Source organism: Rhinolophus ferrumequinum, chromosome 5 (assembly GCF_004115265.2).
Source record: "Rhinolophus ferrumequinum isolate MPI-CBG mRhiFer1 chromosome 5, mRhiFer1_v1.p, whole genome shotgun sequence".
Classification (NCBI taxonomy): Eukaryota; Metazoa; Chordata; class Mammalia; order Chiroptera; family Rhinolophidae; genus Rhinolophus; species Rhinolophus ferrumequinum.
This window is the reverse complement of record NC_046288.1, coordinates 61,385,972-61,403,496: the sequence shown is the minus strand read 5'-3', so window position 1 is coordinate 61,403,496 and position 17,525 is coordinate 61,385,972. Positions and strand designations below refer to the sequence as shown.

At 42.7% G+C, this 17,525-nt stretch overlaps 1 protein-coding gene and 1 long non-coding RNA gene across 4 annotated transcripts in view; one reads left to right on the top strand and one right to left on the bottom strand.

Annotated features, from left to right (window-relative positions):
- Positions 1 to 2,214: 2,214 nt before the first annotated feature.
- On the bottom strand, positions 2,215 to 13,183 carry LOC117022425 (uncharacterized). Its single transcript, XR_004423050.1, has 3 exons — positions 13,075 to 13,183; positions 3,218 to 3,361; positions 2,215 to 2,342 (listed from the first exon to the last, which is right to left on the bottom strand). It is a non-coding gene; the product is annotated as an uncharacterized LOC117022425 (long non-coding RNA).
- Positions 13,095 to 17,525, top strand: part of KLF3 (KLF transcription factor 3) — a 35,271-nt gene continuing 30,840 nt past the window's right edge. For 2 of the 3 annotated variants that reach the window (XM_033106477.1, XM_033106480.1), the window contains exon 1: positions 13,199 to 13,385. The gene's annotated coding sequence lies outside the window, so the exon portion shown is untranslated. Of the gene's footprint in view, positions 13,386 to 17,525 lie in introns of all 3 variants that reach the window. The other variant, XM_033106476.1, reaches the window with a different exon arrangement.

Sequence of the window (17,525 nt, the reverse complement as noted above, 5' to 3'; positions counted from 1 at the left end):
TTTCCTGACCCTCTAAAGCCAAAGTGATACCACTCTTTATTTGGACTACTTAAGGTAAATAAATATATTTACCACTTACTTTCTCATACCATTGGTTATTTTTCTGCGAAGATATCTCTCTGGTTTCCATTTTAGATTTGAAAGGTCTCTGAGGACAGGGACTTCTAAAATTACTTAATTCTACCCCCATCTAAGTAGGGGGTCCAGCAAATATTGTAGATTTTTAATTAAGTCATTGGAAAACAGCATAGTCAGCATTCACACTCAACCCCAGGCCTGACAGTACCAAGAGACCGAGAAGGTACTGGCAAATCCAAGTCTCTTTAACAACTTGAGCACAAGTCCTACTAAGAGTGGGTAATGGAGAGTTGCGATTAACATAGTTAGCGGTGGTGCTGGGACATCCAAAAGCATCACCAATAACATCAATCTAATAAACATACATCATGCCTTATTTTTAAATAATACCTATTTGATCAATGCTGGAAGTTTCCTTTCTAAGGATTGTTACAAATCTTTTCTCGAGCTGTTTTTTTGATCAAATAGCCACTTACCTCAGATAACCAAATCAGCAGCAAGATTCAGAAGTACATTTGATCTCTGCCTCCTTGGGCTTTGGCAAAAAGCTAGTGTGTTTATGCAATCATAGGTTTAAAAAAAAAAAAACTGTATAGAATTAATTACCCTTTTTTTTTTTTTTTTTTTTTTTTTTACTGTCAGTGATTTTTCTAATTCCCTTGATATGAAACATGAGCCATTATAAGGAAAAGTCTTTTCTCTTGATTTAATGCAAAACATTCAGGGGAAATGAATATATTCTTCAAGTTGCTTTCTGACCACTTGATCTTGTCTTCATATGACCTTTAAAAATATCCTATTGTAATGTTTCTTTTCATTTAATTGGATCCAAGCAATATGATAAAGATAATTGGAGGAGGGTCCTAACCTGATGCATAACCATGGATTTCACTGTCTTTGACTATTTTAGTAAGCATTTCTCATTTAATCCCCAGTCTAACATTCTCTCCATTTTTATGTGGTGTAAGAAGACCTTTTGAATAGACCTTTAAATTATAATATTTTAAATATAATATTTAATTATAATCCTTTCCTTGGGAAATTCGGCTCTACTAACACTATTTTGAGTAAAGCTTATATTTTCAGAAATACAACTCAGAGATACTAAAGCAAGTAAGTGATATGCAATAAGACATAAAATATAAAAATACAAATGAATACTATATGAATCAGAGTATAGGCATCCTTTTATAGATAAACAAAATCAAATGAAAAAAGTCATTAAATGGTCAAGGAAATTAGTCATTGGGATAATACAGAACTGTCTATTAAGTATAAAGAGTTGTATCAGGAATTACAAAAAAATAAAGCCTTTATCCTCATTAACTTACAACTAGTGGAGTTCAAGCTAACTGGAAATATAAACCACATGGGGGGCTGAAAGGGGAGGTAATTCTGGTATATAAAAAACAGTTTTTAAAAATTTTTGGAAGATTTCTTCTTTAGAGTCAAAAAAATTTGAATTATACACTTTTTAAAAAAAAAAAAAAAAACCAATGATGTAGGAAAAGACTTTCTTTAAAATAAACAAACTTTGCCGTCCTTCCCTAGTTTTCAAAGACTGAAATAGAAAGATCGTTGTCTGGAATTGAAATAACACAATCAACGGTGTTATTAGGAAGGGCATCTGACATAGCAGCAATCACTGTGTCTGAAATTAGACAATGCATCTTTGTCAGATCATCTGTACAAAATGATCTAGATTAAATTAACTGAGATTTTTTTTAAAGGCTCTAAATGTACTTTTGCTTCAAGTACAGAAGAAAGTAAAGGAAAATGTATTAAGGAATGTATTAAATTATGTCATCCAAATAGTACTTCTCATTGGATAGCACTACCATGTAATCAAAACAGCAAAGTTCCAAGGGCTGGACTTTGGAAAGATACTTCCAAACACAACAGAACAGGGAACACCTTGAGGTATTTGATATTTTGTGAGGGAAAGCAAAGTAAGATTCTAGTATCTTTCCCAGGGTACAGTAATAAATCCTCGTCAAGATCTTTCCTGTCTCTTCCTGAACCTTGGGAATGTCTTTAAGATGCCAGCATCTACCTTTTCAGCACCAAGTGAAAGTGAATTGTATTTGAAAATTTTGCCAAATAAACGTAGGCAAAAGGAGAGACACTTGCCTGAACCTGGGGAAAATCTTCATGTTTCAGACATCCACGAAGTATGAAACGAAACGAGTTTAGGATTCCACCATCATCAATGTCTGCTTCTTTTTGAATCTTCATTTTTCTTATCTTCAGCCCAGAAAAGGAAACTGATCAGATAAATTACTGTGTAGCAAAAGTTGTGTATTCAATGAGTCCTGAAAGTGCTTTCCTCCTTTTTTTAAGAAAATGAATACTATGAATATTAGGCAGAATTACATATTCAGTGGTACTGATGACTTATTTTATTATGGTGTTATAAAATTTTTAAAAACATTTCTTATAAAACCTGTAAAACTTAAGAGGTGTTAGATTCCATAATGTTTAATAACTACCATATCCATTTGCAACAATAATGAACAAAATTGAAATACAAGTTGAAACAGTTCATATAAAGTTATTGATGGGCTAAAATAGTCTTTAAAATTGAATAAAGATTATACTGATGTGAGCATAAACACAGTATACATTGTAGATTTTGTTCCTATCAAAACAGAGTAATGTTAAATAGGCAAAAATCACCCCAAAAGTCTTGTATATAGTCCAAAGTTACCCATATTTCCTTTTATCCCTTTCTGGAAATACAGTGTCTTCAAGAAAAGGGAAGGGGGATGGATGGGACAAACACTGGAATATAGGCCCAGACATAATTGAGAGGTATGCACAATAGAAGAAAGCACAAATCAATACATAAAAAATTGAATATATGACATGCCTCCTTTGGTGTGAGAACTCTTATAAAAACAGAAAGTTAAAATTACCTAACTGAGGAGAGAAAAACATGGCTATAAGAACTGGTAGCTCAGTGGGGGTGGGGATGGGGCGGGGGACAGAGTCAGGGAGACAAACAGGATGCTGGGAGGTGAGAAATAAGGGTGGGGAGTAGTGGGCAATCTCAAGAGGAACTAACAAGGTCTGTTGCTTATAGTTACCCAGAAAACCTTAAGAACAATAACAGACAAACAAATGTAGCATAGAAAGAAACCTGAGAGAACCTGGAACCCCACTAATGGGACGTCCTGGTCACCCTTGTATTATTGGTGCTTTTTGGAGGCTGAAGGTAATCTCCCATTGTATTCATATGCAGCACAACTGCTGACACTTCTGTTTCCCGTTGAATCAACAGATCCTGGCGAAAGACCATAGGAGAGGATGAGTGGACCTTGTGCTCCAGGAAGTATATTTCTATCTCTTGAGAAATAGGAACTTCGGTTCAATTCAGTCCAGTTTGCTGGTTTTTCTGTTGGTTTTTTTTTGTTTTGTTTTTAACCTTTGCTTCCTTGGAGTGGTTTTTAGAGTAAATACATATTATTTTGAGGAAGAATTCCAGTTCCAAAGACCTGCACAGGTCCAGCTACTCAAGCAGCAGTTAAAAAGCCAAAGAGTCAATAAAGGGGGATGTTCCCCCCTCCCACCTCCTAGAGGCCCTCCTTTCCGCCCCCCACCCTTCTCACCCACCTCCCCTTAAAAACTCACAAACAGAGAACCACACCTCTAAGCCCAGGGTGCTTTCAAAGAGAGCCACTTTGCAAAACTGTGCTTGAGGTCCCACATTTAATTATACACAATGTTTACATTCCTTTCTTAGTTATTTTTAAAAGCACACTTCTTTCTTCTTACAAAAATAATACATGCTCATCAAAGGAAAAAAAAAAACAAGAGTATTGAAAGGCCAAGAAAAAAAATATCATCCTCACTTGATACAACCATTAGCATGATGTTAAAATTATCTGCTGTTAGCAAATCTTTTTGAATAACAAGGGCGATGAAGAACTCTCTTTACTGATCGTTTGATCCAACGATATGCCTTTTTTTTTCTACAACATATTAGCAAAACTTCTAAAGCATTTGTGAGTGTGAACTGGCTTGCTGGGCTGGGAAGCTAAGGAATTAAAGGTAGAAGTTCTCTTCCCAGGGAAAGCTGTGCAAATGCACTTTGACACAGACGGAAGTGCTTCAGACTTCAGGGTTTGGGGTGCAGCCATGCAACACACTTGGAATGAGCAGGAAAAGGAAGGTGCCAAGGCCACTTCCCTAGAGCATAAGTCACACACTGTCTCTTTGCTGGCTTTCTGAGGAGGGTGAAATGTGTACATGAAGCACGTGTGTGGTGTGTGTGTGTGTGTGTGTGTGTGTGTGTGTGTGTGTGTGTAGAGAGAGAGAGAGAGAGAGAGACGGTGTATGTATATACACATCTAAATATGTATTTTTTCCCTTGGTACATGTACTATATAGTTGCTGCCTCCTGCACTGCACTATTGAAATTTTACATTGGAGTTATATTTAAAGTCATTTTATACACTGTCACGCAATTCACATATTCAGGAACCTTCCATGGTTTCCCAATGTCTGCAGAAAAAAAGTTGCAACTCATCAGCATTCCATTTCCTCCACAGCACGGACTCAGCTGACCCTTTTTACCTCACTCACACCACTGCTGAGAGGTTCATGGCCCCACCGAACCTTTGCTCTGTGCCTTTTCTGGATGCAAAAATGTGGTGTAGAGCCCCGTCTCTCTCTAACAGTGAAATTCTAGCACTGATATCACCTCCTCCAAGAAGATTTTTGGATGTTTCCTGACCTGATGTAATTTCTCTTGCAAGACTGTAAGCTCCTTGAAGACAAAGACCAAACCACACAAGAATAGTCATAGTTTTCGAATGAATCAATTTACCTTTTAATCCTTTTAACTCCCATATTATGGTCCTTTTCTAAATTTTACTGATTATATTCTGCATTAATAATTAATTAAGCAAATATATAGATAGATAGATAGATAGATAGATAGATAGATAGATATTCTCTCAAATTCCTTGAATGCAGGGACCATATTATATATAGTTCTTGCACTCCTACACCCACCCCAGACCTATGGTAAATGTTTAACCAACACTTACTGAACTAACTTAAATCCAGAATTGAAATGCCAGTGCTTTTTCCATAACACAGAGGAGAGGGTTGGAAACAGAAAGAGTTAGCCTTATTCTAAAACAAACTGAAAAAGGGGAAGTAGTTTATCTTACTTTGTGAGTCTCCTATTCTCTATTCTGCCTCCCAGCACAGGAGAAATCTAGGTAAGTCCTCGACTTAGAAATAAGTTGCATTCCACGTCTTTACATGTATAGGTCATTGATTTAGGAATTATAATTCATTTCCCTTTGAAATAATATTATAAATAATGTTTAAGATCCCAGATAAGTCTCCAAAAGCTGACTTGAACTCTCAATTAAGCAGAAATAGCACATTTGCAATAAAAGTAGAAAATAAAACAACTGACATATGTTACTAGTAAAACAACCAAGAAACAACTAAATATGAGTGATTATTTTTAACTTGAATAATCATCATTCAAGGAAAGCAGATTTAACTATAGAAAAAAGAGGATATATCTAACCATTCTTTCCCAGTTGCTAAGGTATGAGTACTTTAAGGTCTCCACTGAATGTTCTAAGGATGAATGAGGACTCACCCCTTTAGCTGGTCAGACCCCAAACATTTTCCCACTTCATTTCAGGAAAGATGTGGCCTAAGGGCCAAATCTGGCCACAATTCTGAGTCATCTCAGAATCTACATGGAACCATGTTCAATACTCTTGTCATTCTTTTCCTTCATCTCCTTATCTTCCAGGATCTTCTCCACCCCGCTCTAGTCTTGCACTCCCAAAGGCACACCCTGCACCCTGCTATCCCAGGACTGTGTCTCCTGTAAATGTTGTATCCCCACTTTCTGACTATTCACCTCCTAATGTTCTAGGTCACTTACTACAGTATTCCCAACATGCCTGCTCTTCAACCTATTTGAAACGTCCAGTTCCCTGACCCTTTGGCTAGATGTCTAGAGTCTCCTCCTCGTTCAGCTCTCCGACTTACATTCCAAGATCCAACATTACAATGATTTTTGTACCACTGTCCTTTAATTGCCTTGTTCTGCCAGACATAATCCAGGACAATTCCAATCATTCACCTGCGCAAGTAATGCTGAGAGCTCCTCGTGGGGGTGGGAGGGATCATAATCCAGTTTGACCTTTACTAGAACTCTTGGTCACCTAACTCAACCTCAATATTTCCTGGCAATCCTAAATTGGATGGATGGACAGATGATGGATAATACAGGTGGAAACATGTAGAAATGCTAACGAGAATCTCTGGACCCTTTGTAATGCTTTTGAGATGGATGGCATTTATCTACCACTTCTAACTTTACTTCAAAACATATGGCTTTGCAATTCTGAGAAAGAACAAAGTTAGAGGCATCACAATTCCTGATTTCAAACTATATTACAAAGCTATATCAATCAAAACTATATGGTACTGGCATAAAAACAGACAAATAGACGAATGGAACAGACTTGAAAGCCCAGAAACAAATCCACGCATATATGGTCAACTAATATTTGATAAGATAGCCAAGAATACTCAGTGGGGGGCGGCCAGATGGCTCAGTTGGTGAGAGCGTGAGCTCTCAACAGCAAGGTGGCCAGTTCAATTACCGCATGGGATGGTGGGCTGCGCTCCCTGCAACTAAAGATTGAAAACGGTGACTGGACTTGGAGCTGAGCTGCACCCTCCACAACCAGATTGAAGGACAATGACTTGGAGCTGATGGGCCCTGGAGAAACACACTGTTCCCCAATAAAAATTAAAGAGAAAGAAAGAAAGGAAGGAAGGAAGGAAATAAGGAAGGAAGGAAGGAAGGAAGGAAAGAAGGAAGGAAGGAAGGAAGGAAGGAAGAAAGGAAGGAAGGAAGGAAGGAAAAGAAAAAAAGAAAGAAAGAAAGAGGGCCGTCCTGGTGGCTCAGGTTGGAGCTCCTAACGCCCTCTACAGCTAAGATTGTGAACAATGGCTCTCCCTGGAGCTGGGCTGCTGTGAGCAGCCGGAGGTCGGCATGAGCTGCCGTGAGCTGCTGTGAGCTGCCGTGGGCTGCCGTGGGCTGCTGTGTGCTGCCAGGAATGGCCGGCAGCCAGCGTGAGCAGCCGGCAGCCGGAGAGAGCTGCCGTGAGCTGCTGTGAGCGGCCAACTGATGACAGGCAACTGACTGCCTCAGCCTGGGGGACACAAGGCTCATAATACCATCATGGGCCAGGGAGCTGTGTCCTACATAACTAGACTGAGAGACAACGGCTTGAACCGGAGTGGAAGGAGGAGAGGCAGAAGAAGGGGGGAAAAAGAATACTCAGTGGGGAAAAGATAGTCTCTTTGATAAAAATGGTGTTAGGAAAACTGGACATTCACATGCAAAAGAATTAAATTGGACCCCTATCTTACACAACTCACAAAAATTAACTTGAAATGGATTAAAGACTTAAATGTAAGACCTGAAACTGTAAAAGTTCCAGAAGAAAACGTAGAGGTAAAACTCCTTGACATTGAGCTTGGCAAAAAGTTTTGGATATGATACCCAAAGCATAAGCAACAGAAGCAAAAATCATCCAGTGGGATTACATCAAACTAAAAAGCTTCTGCACAGTAAAAGAAACAATCAGCAAAATAAAAAGGCAACCTACAGAATGGGAGAAAATATTTGCAAACTATCTATCCAATAAGGGGTTAATATCCAAAATATACAAGGAACTATACAACTCAATAGCAAAAACAAAACAAAACAAACAAACAAAAATCCAATTTTAAAGTGGGCAAAGGACTTGAATAAACATTCTTCCAAAGAAGACATCTAAACAGCCAACAGGTACATGAGAAAATGCTCAACATCACTAACCATCAGAGAAATGCAAATCAAAACCACATGAGATATCACTTCATACCTGTTAGAATGGCTATTATTTAAAAAGGCAAAAGACAATAAGTGTTGGTGAGGATGTAGAGAGAAGGGAACCCTTGTACACTATTGGTGGGAATATAAATCGGTGCAGCCACGACAGAAAACAGTATGGAAGTTCTATTCAAGTTCCTCAAAAAATTAATAGAACTACCATATGATCCAACAATCCCACTCTGGGTATTTATATTCAAAGGAAATGAAATCACTATCTCAAAGAGACATCTGCACTCCAATGTTCATCGCAGCATTATTTGCAATAGCCAAGATATGGAAACAACCTAAGTGTCCATCAACGGATGAAGGGGTAAAGAAAATGTGATATATATGAATATTATTCAGCCATTACAAAAGGAAATCCTGCCTTTTGTAACATGTATGGATTTGGGGGGCATTGTGTTAAGTAAAACAAGGCATACAGAGAAAGGCAAATACTATGTGATGTCATTTACATGTGGAATCTAAAAAATCCAAACTCAGAAGCAGAGATTAGAATGGTGGTTGCCAGGGTTTGGGGAGTGAGGGAAATAGGAACATGTTGGTCAGAGTACAGACTTCCAGGTGTATGACGAATAAGGTCTGGGTATCTGGTGTATGCGTGGTGGGTATAATCAATAATACTGTATTATATACTTGAAAGTAGTTAAGAGGGTAGATCATAAATGTGACAACTACAAAAAATGGTAATTAGATAAGGAGATGGAGGTATTAACTGTAAGCTTATCGCAATATAGATGTGTACATAATCATCATGTTGTACACCTTACACTTGCATATGTTATAGGTCAATAATATATCGATATCTCAAAACTGGAAGAAAAACACCATCTAGCTTTCTTTCTTTCTTAATGTAGATGCATCTATGTTGCTTATAATTTCACAAGAACATGACACTTTTCTGCCTTCATAACTTTGTCCATCATCAAGTGAGGAGGAGAAACTTTCCTGGGGAAGGAATGGAAAAGCTCTGACAGGATGAAGAAGGAAAAAGGAATCTCAGGAATATATGTGTGTGTATCAGAAAGAGATCGCCCGACACAGCACTGTGACATAAAAGGGGAAATGGAGGTTTGTAGTAGCTTGCGTCCACTAGGCCCTGAATCACTCTCAACATAAGTGTGACTATTTTGCTGTCATCTGTTAATCAACAATCCTTTTAGAACACCTTGTATTTACCAGACACTGTTCTAGGAGATTGGGAAACAGGAGTGAAGAAGACAGTGCTCCTGTTACCATGGAGCCCAGGTTCTAATAGAGACAAAAGGTCACAAAAAGATGAACACGGACGCTTAGACAGTGAATGGGGAAGGGAGGGATATTTTAGCTTGTGTGGTCAAGGAAGTCATCCCTGCAGAGATAATAGTTGAGCTGAAAACTAATGATGAAAAAAAGAGTTATCCGTATGGAAACCTGAAACCTTGCTTTCCTCTCCTGATTACAAGATGGCTATGATAGCGTCAAGCATGACATCCGCACGTAACTTCCAGAGCAGGTCTGGGGGTTTATCTTTGCAAGTTTCCTTTTGTCAGGAAAAAAAGCATTTCCCGTAAGTCCCATCGCACTTCCCTTCATATCCCACCGGCCAGAACTAGGTCACATATCTACTCTCCAACCAGTCATGGCAAAAGAGACGGACTGCGATGATTGCTTGGGAGCAGTGCTGCTGGGGCTGGGAAGGGATAGCATCCTTCCTTGAGCATAACCTGCCCCAAACCTAAAGGAGATTAGCCTCCTCTCCTCAAAGAACAAGAGTAAAACAGCTACAAGGACCAAGCTAGGGATATTTCATTTATCCAGGATTTACTGAACACCTAGCATGTGCCAGGCACTGTACTAGTGTCAGGGATGAAAAGAAGACCTAGGCTCTGCTTTCACCATCTCATTCTTCTGCTTAAAAACATTCAGTGAGAACTCCCTCTTCCTTCCTCTTCACTGTTTCAAAGGTACGGTTCACGGCCACTTGCCACCGTTAAGCCTCCTTTCATCTCTTTAGCTGTGAATGACTTCTCAATTCGAAGCTCACATTTATTCATTTTACAAGTATTCATTGAACATCTGGGACACAAGAATACAATTTTGCTAAAAAGACAAGGTCTGTGCCCTCAGAGAGTGCCATAGAGAGATTTATAGCCAATTATAAGAATAAAAAAATGTTGAAAGAGGTGAAGCATGGGAGCTTATCAGAGTACTAAGAAGGAATGTCTCCACTTGTCCAAAGGTGGGATGGGGGATAGTAATACAAGAAGATACATTTTGTTGAAAATGTCATTTAAGATAATATTTAAAGGATGATTAGAATTTAGGTAAATGAGAATGGAAGTCAGAAATTGGAGAAGGCAAGGAGCCTAGTCCACCTAGAAAAATGAGCATGTGCAAAGGGCCAAAGGCAGGGAGAATGAGTTGGAAGGAAGGGAAAAGAAGGGAAGGGAAGGGAAGGGAAGGGAAAGGAAAGGAAGGGAAGGGGAAGATTTCAGTTTTGCTGGAGAAGAGCGTGAGGGGAACACAGGGAGAGATGAATGTATGAGAGGTGGAAGCCAGGTCAGCAAGGGAGCAAACGGACTTTATCTGGAGGGAAGTCATTGAAGGGATTGACAAGTTTAAGTTTGCATTTTAGAAAAAGCATTTTTAGTCCTTTGCTCCCTTTCCCACACACCCTCAGCTACACTACAAACAGGATGACCAACAAGACACCGTGGCAACAGGCTGGACCAGGATAGTGGCCAAGGAGTGGGTAGTGACTGAGTTGGTCCAAGATTCAGTGAATTACAGGGCTGTGACTGGCTAGGGAGGAGGAGGAATCAAGGATGACTTCAGGCAGTTCTGGTTTGGTCACCTGGGGGATGGTGGTGTCCTTCACTGGATGGATTCATTTTTGTACAAGTTGTGTTTGAGCTGCGCCCCACAGGGTACTGAACACAGTGTATTCAATAATTAACTTTTTTGATGACTTTTCTCCTCCATCCCTCCCCTTCCATACCAAAGCCACCCCCACTTTTCTCAGATAAGACCTATTTCACTCTTCTTGTTTGGGTCCACACCCACATGAGCATGTGAAAAACATGGTTTATGCGCTTCAGGTTTTCATCGCTCTGTGTCCCTTAAGTGAAGACAGTATTTTTTTGAGCCCCTACTCCGAGCCAGGTACAGAAATGCAAAACAATACCATCAGTCATCGCTAAGCAAGTTTTTCAGCGAATACAAATCTAAGGCATCCAATCAGACATTTAATGTTATCAGCGATCAATAAACTGCAATTAGTAATTGACACAAATCCAACTTTTTTTCTTGCATTTGGCTTTTATTCTCTGATTTCTTTAAAACCCTCATCCCTTTACATTTTACAGATAATCTTATGAGACAACATGATGGCACCTAAATCTATGTCAGTTCTGGGTGTTTTCCATGTGGTCTTTTCTGTCTGTGCATTTTTTACAATATGCAATTTCACTACTTGAGGTTTCGGGTACTAATTCTACATTACTGTATAGCTAGCTACATGATGAGGCTGGGAATATATTACATCTCTACGTTTTAAGTAGTACCATGCCTGGATGAAGTATCAAAGTGAGAATGGTGAACTTAAAGGGCCTTTCAAACATCTTGAAGCAATAACAAGCCATAGACTGAAGCAGTGTCGTTCTTAAACATTACACAGGACTAAAACAATTGAACCAATTTGTCCTTTGTTCTTTTTTTATTGCATTCTTTATTATATTAATACTGTTTCAAAAGAAACTCAAAAAGCATTGAACTCGGGTATCATGCCATACAAAGTCCTCCACCGAGCCTGGCTTGGACCGAACGCACGTTTCCGCCGCCCGGCTCGCAGCACTGTGAAGACCACTGAACACGCTCGTGCTCCGTCCCAGAGAACCGACGTGAAAGGAAAGGTCGCTGGGCCGAGCCCTCAGCTCGCCCTCAGCTCGCCCTGAGTTCTCCCTCCCGGCGGGAGCATCCGGACCGAAGTTTGCCAAGTTTTCTAGCAGGCCCGGCTAAGCAAATGCCGCTGCTATGACTCGCCTTTTCGCTCCGGCGGCAGGCCGGGCCCGTGGGAAGTTTGCTTTGGGGGGGGTCTCCAGGCCTTTAGAGAAAAGTCCTAGGAGGCAAGGGGCGCCACTTGGGCCGCCCCTGCGCCGGGCAGGAGAAGAGGGGGACCCGTTGCCCCGAGGCACAAAGAAAGAGTGCGCTAACAGGATGTGGAATGACCTTGGAAACTCCGGGCCACTTTAGGGTTTCAGTCACCCCAACTGCCCCCCCCTTTCCCCGGCGCTTTTTCTTTCCCGAATCCGCCCCGCCCACCCGCCCCTTCACCACCCGTGCCTTTTTCTGCTTTTTCTTTAAGAGAGTTGAATGCACTCGGCCCAGGAGGGGCCGCGCTGGCTGCAGGGCCCAGCCCTTCCCGCCGCGCCCGGGGCCGCCCTTCCCGCCGGTGTCGGCTGATTGATGGCCCCGGCCAGCCCGGGTCCCCCGCCTCGGCTCGCCCGCGAGCCCAGCTGTGTGTTTTGGAAGCGGCGCAGCGGGCTACAGCCCTGTGACGCCCGGAGCGGGCAGCGCCGCCCTTCCTTCCCCCCAGGCTCGGGCGGCGGCGCAGCGCCGGGTCCCGGGCGGGCGGGGCGCGGACTCCCGGGCGGAGGGCGGAGGGCGCAGGGAGGGGACGCGGGCGGGGACTCCGGGGCGGGGGCGCGGGGCCCAGCACGCCCGGCCGGGCAGGGGCCGGAGGGCGGGGGCTCCCGGGCGGGGGCCGCGCCGCGCACGCCCAGCCCCACGGCCGCACCGCGCCTCGCGGGACAGGTTCAGCCGGCGGGGCGGCGCCCGGCTCCGGGGAATAATGAGTGTCTGTCAGGCCGTCCCCGGGTGACTGGGCGGGGCGGGGCGGAGGCGGCGCGGGAGGCGGGGGTGGCGGGGGAAGGGCGCAGGGCGGGGTGCGTGTTTGCGCGAGTGACTCGGTCGACCCCTCCGGCGGCTGCCTCCACCCAAGTGGGTGGGGACCCGCCCAGCCCGGGCGGCCACGGCGGCTCCCTCTTCCCTCCCTGACCCTCCCACCCCGGGTCCCAGCCTCTACTTACCCCGCCAGCCCCGGGAGGCTCGCAGAGCGAGCGGCGCCGGCGTCATGTGACTGCCCGGAGTTGGTGCCAGGAGCCAGAGGGGAGCCAGGAGCGGAGCCGCGCGGAGCCGGGGCCCGAGCCGGAGCGCAGCGCGAGCGCCTGCCGTGCTGAGCCGCGCCCGCCGCACGCGCGCCCGTCCCCGTCCCCTGCGGCCGCAGCCGCTACCGCCGCCCGGACTAGAGCGCTGACATTACTGCATTCGCGGGGTTCAAGGCAGCCCGGATCCGGGCCTTTATTTCTCCTCTGCAGCGCTCAGCACCGCGCCTCGAAAAGTAAGTCCCCTCTCCCTCACCTTTCCTTCTCGCCCGACTCCTGCTGCCTTCCCTTTTAGCTTATCTGGTTTCATTTTTTCTTCTTGGGGGGTGCTCAGTGAATGGGTGGGGGTGCTCTGAGTAGGTTGGGGTGCAGCGCGGGGGTGGGGGCGCCTGTGGGCTTGGGAAAGTGCAACAGCTTCTCGCAGAGAGGGGTGGGGGCGGAGAGGGAGACTAAGGAGAGGAGGCCCCCAGGTTCAGCGGTTGCAAGTATGGGATTAGGGGGAGCCACCGTATTGATCTGGGGGTGCGAGGGAACAAGGCCCGGCAGCTCCCACCGCTGCCCCGGCGGGGGCGCGGGTGGGGGCTCACCTGTGTGGTCCCCCAGCCGCCGCCCGCCCGCTCGCTCGCGCTTCCCTCCAAAGCCCCAGAAATCTCAGTACTCTCCGCATGTGGCAACGTTGTGTGGAGAAAGGTAGCGCCCAGGCCGCGCGCTCCTGCTCCTCCCCCTCCGGGTCCCCCACCCCCCTCTCCCGCGCCCTCCTCCTCCCCGCCCTCTGCCTGCGCCCCCCGCCTCCCCCCTTCTCGGACGGGGCGCGCGGCCGCTCGCCCGCTGGAGCAAACTTGGAACAGTCTCCCGGTCCCTCTGGGAAGAAACTTGGGGCAATTGAGACTGGAGGCAGCATCCCATTCTCGGTCCTGGAGCCCAGGAGCATCCAGGGCGTCTGGATCCCCGGGGGCAGGAATAAAGAGCTGGCCCGATTTGGAGCGTCCTCCTCGGGGGCACGGAGAGAACCTGCCGCAGTGCCTGGAGCAAAGATTGCAGCGTGGCTGGTGGCGGAGAACGCCTTAGGCAACTGCCTGCAGTTAGGGACCCGATCCGGGCCGGGACCCAGAGATTGATCCCTGGACCTGGACCCTTGGGACCTACCTAAGATTTCAGAATGGCTTTTTTGGAGATAGCAAATAATACCTGGAATTGTCATTGCCACTTCTTTGGCAGATAACAGGGAGTTTCGTGTTTTAAATTTTACGGCGACATACAAAAATAATAGCTGAAAAACAGTGAATGAGACGTATTTTTAATAAGTCAGGATAAACGGAAATTGGAAATTGCTCACCGTTTTGTATTTCACTAAAATAAATATTTTATACTGAATTTTTAAACTCGGAATGGTATTTTTCCATTAATATCACCCAAGACACTTTAGATATATTGATTATATCCCCACAAAAGTCTGATATATGGGAAAAGGATGAAGTGGTATTCTGACTTCATTTGGATTTAGTATCTGTAATTAAAAGCAAACTCAAGTGAGGAATAGGGCACTTGATCACTATAGGTTTTTCCACAGAGCAATTTTGTAATGTCCTTTTCTGATGCTTTATTTGTGAATTTGAGGCACATTTTTATAAGAGAAATCCATTAGGATGATAATCTGCCTAACTCCAGGCAAGACTTGCTTTCAGGGGAAAAACAATCTGATAGCATCAATATCTCATTAAAATTTTGGGAGTTAGTATTTTTTAAAGAAAAAGTAGAGCAATGAGTTTCTTTTGGCTTGAAACATGGAGTAGTATGTTAGTTGACCTTAGGCTGTTAACAGAAACCTGAAATGAGATGTTTGATTCGACTCTATAGAGAACCATCTCAATTTCTAGTCAGTGGGGTTTGCTGCAGACCTATTAGAAGAAAAAAGCCTAGTGTACTATTAGTAAGTTCAACGAAGCTACACTGTCTAAGGAACGTTGGGCTTGCATAAAGGAGAATGCAACTGTAACAATTCTAATATGAGAATAACAAGGAAAAGTAGCTACTTAGACCACAAAACCTTGTTAGATATAAAACATAGTAACATAGCTTTAGAGTAAGGTATTGGTTTTTTTTCATTGCATAGTTTCTAAATTAAAACCCAGTCTTCTGGTTGCTATGAGCACAGTGATGCTTTTTTCCCCCTTTTTTAAGAACATTTTTTATCTGTAGTTATGTCCACGCAGATTCTTAAATGTCTGATAATAGAAACCTGAGTTAAACAGTCCTGGCTGACAATATAAAGAGAAATAATGGGGGGAAAGGACTATGATTGGATTTTACTACCTTAAAAATACCTAAAGGAAAATAAACATTTTAGGATATCTTATGAAAATTGATATTCTATTCTACAGATTGTGTAACACTTTTGGATTAAATGTCAGGAACAGCATCATATTCTCAAAAGGTAAATTTCTATAGATGTGTGTACATGTAGAACAGATGTGCAGCTGTGTGCAAATATGTTTATAATCATGCAATTGAAAAGGACAGTGAAAATTTGGGGTAACTAGCTGTCCCACACTCAGTGTCTTGGAATTTAGTTCTGCGGCTAAGGGACACTTAAAATTGGTCCAATTTTCAGTTGTGTGGGATAATCCAATTGTCATCTGAATTCTTAACAGCAGTGCTCTATCTTCATTTTCCTCCTGATGCTCTGAGGCGGAAAGATAATTATTACCCTAACCCAGAATTTGATCATGACTAGAGACCAGCCATTGGGACGGGGGATAAAGAGACAAAAGAAATCGGTAGGGAGGCTGGTGTTAATTAGGAAGGTCTCCGCTGCTTTAATATGATAAAATCCCATGTTCACTTATGATGTTTACTGTATGTGGAAGCACCTATTTGTAAATAGGGCAGGTCCCTTGTATAAAGCTGGTGTTATTATTCACACCCATAGAACAAACACCTCCACCCCCCTGTTGTTGTCTTAAAAAACTCCAGCTGCTCATGAATATAGGGTCAGGGAGGGCCGGCTAAATGTTTCTCTGTGCTTTCTCTCCAGCACAGCCAGCAGAGCTGTTTCCTGTTCTTTGTTTCAAGGCTGGGGTTTGCGTCATACATTCCAAGTGGCATATGTGTGCTCTTTCCTGTTTCAGGCTGTTTTCTGGTAGATCAGTAGCCCAGACCAGGCCTTGGTCCCTGCCCCTAAACTCCCTGTCCCCACCCAGGGAGTTATCATGTCTCTACACACTTGCTATTGCTTAAGATGCCTGTGTTATGTCATAATGAAAAGTCAGTTAACCTTTTTACATACACCCTTTGCTCCAGTGTGTTTATATGGGTAAATAAATACTTTTACCTTTTTTAATTTGCCATTGCCAAATTGTGATTTTGAGAATTTGTGTGCATATTGGTTAGAAGTCTAAAGGAGGTTGTGTGTGTGTGTGTGTGTGTGTGTGTGTGTGTGTGTGTTATTTATTTATTTATTCTTGTTTTGTGGTGGGTGGTAGGGTGTTTATTTTGAGATAGGCATTTTGCCCTGAAGCTGTCAGTTTGGGATCAGGATTACCACCTTACAGTTTAGAAGACTAGCATTCCTTATCTGAAAGATGTCACCCATCCTTTTTCTCATTTAACATGGACTGCTCTAGGCACAGGAGGCTTCATTGGATGGAGAACTTAAGCAGTTTTGGCAGCTTGGGCTGACTTGAAAGTCTTGCTTATGTTTTCAGAAAGAAATCTTTAGAAAAAGTATTGAAGCAAAACATAAAATATATTGAGAAAAAAATCCCAGATTTATTTCTTTTTAAAGACAAAGACTTTGGATAATTTTTTTTAAGGACAAAAATTTTACTGTATTCTACGTCTGATTTCCAAATTGTTTTAAGAATAAAAAGCGCAAAGAAAAGGAGAACTGGAAATAAGAAATTCATTTAATGATACTTTGGAAAATTTTAATCTTATATATTGAAAACAGAAGGAGAATACTCATATTTATTGTTTTACAATAACAACTTTTTTCATAATCCCAATTTTGTTGTTATATTCTGTCAGTTGTGGGTTAACAAATTTCTGGATTAACTATTTAAAACCTACTTTAACAATTTATTTTTCTCTTGGTTCTCCAGAAACCAAGTTTTAAAGAAATGGTTGGAAAAGAAAACTGTTGGCAAGTTTCTTTCTTAAACTTTTTATTTTTGGATTTTCTTTAAAATCTAAGGGAATGATTTATAATGTTCTCTAAAGGAATTAATTAAAAGTTGCTGAGGCAGCAAGTCAGGCCCTATACTTCCAAAAACTGATGATAATAGTACCTTCTTTTAATGTCTTGTTCTACCACATTTTTTCTTTATGGATAAATATACAATATAATAATAAGAAAGCTACTAGGATCAAACAGTAGG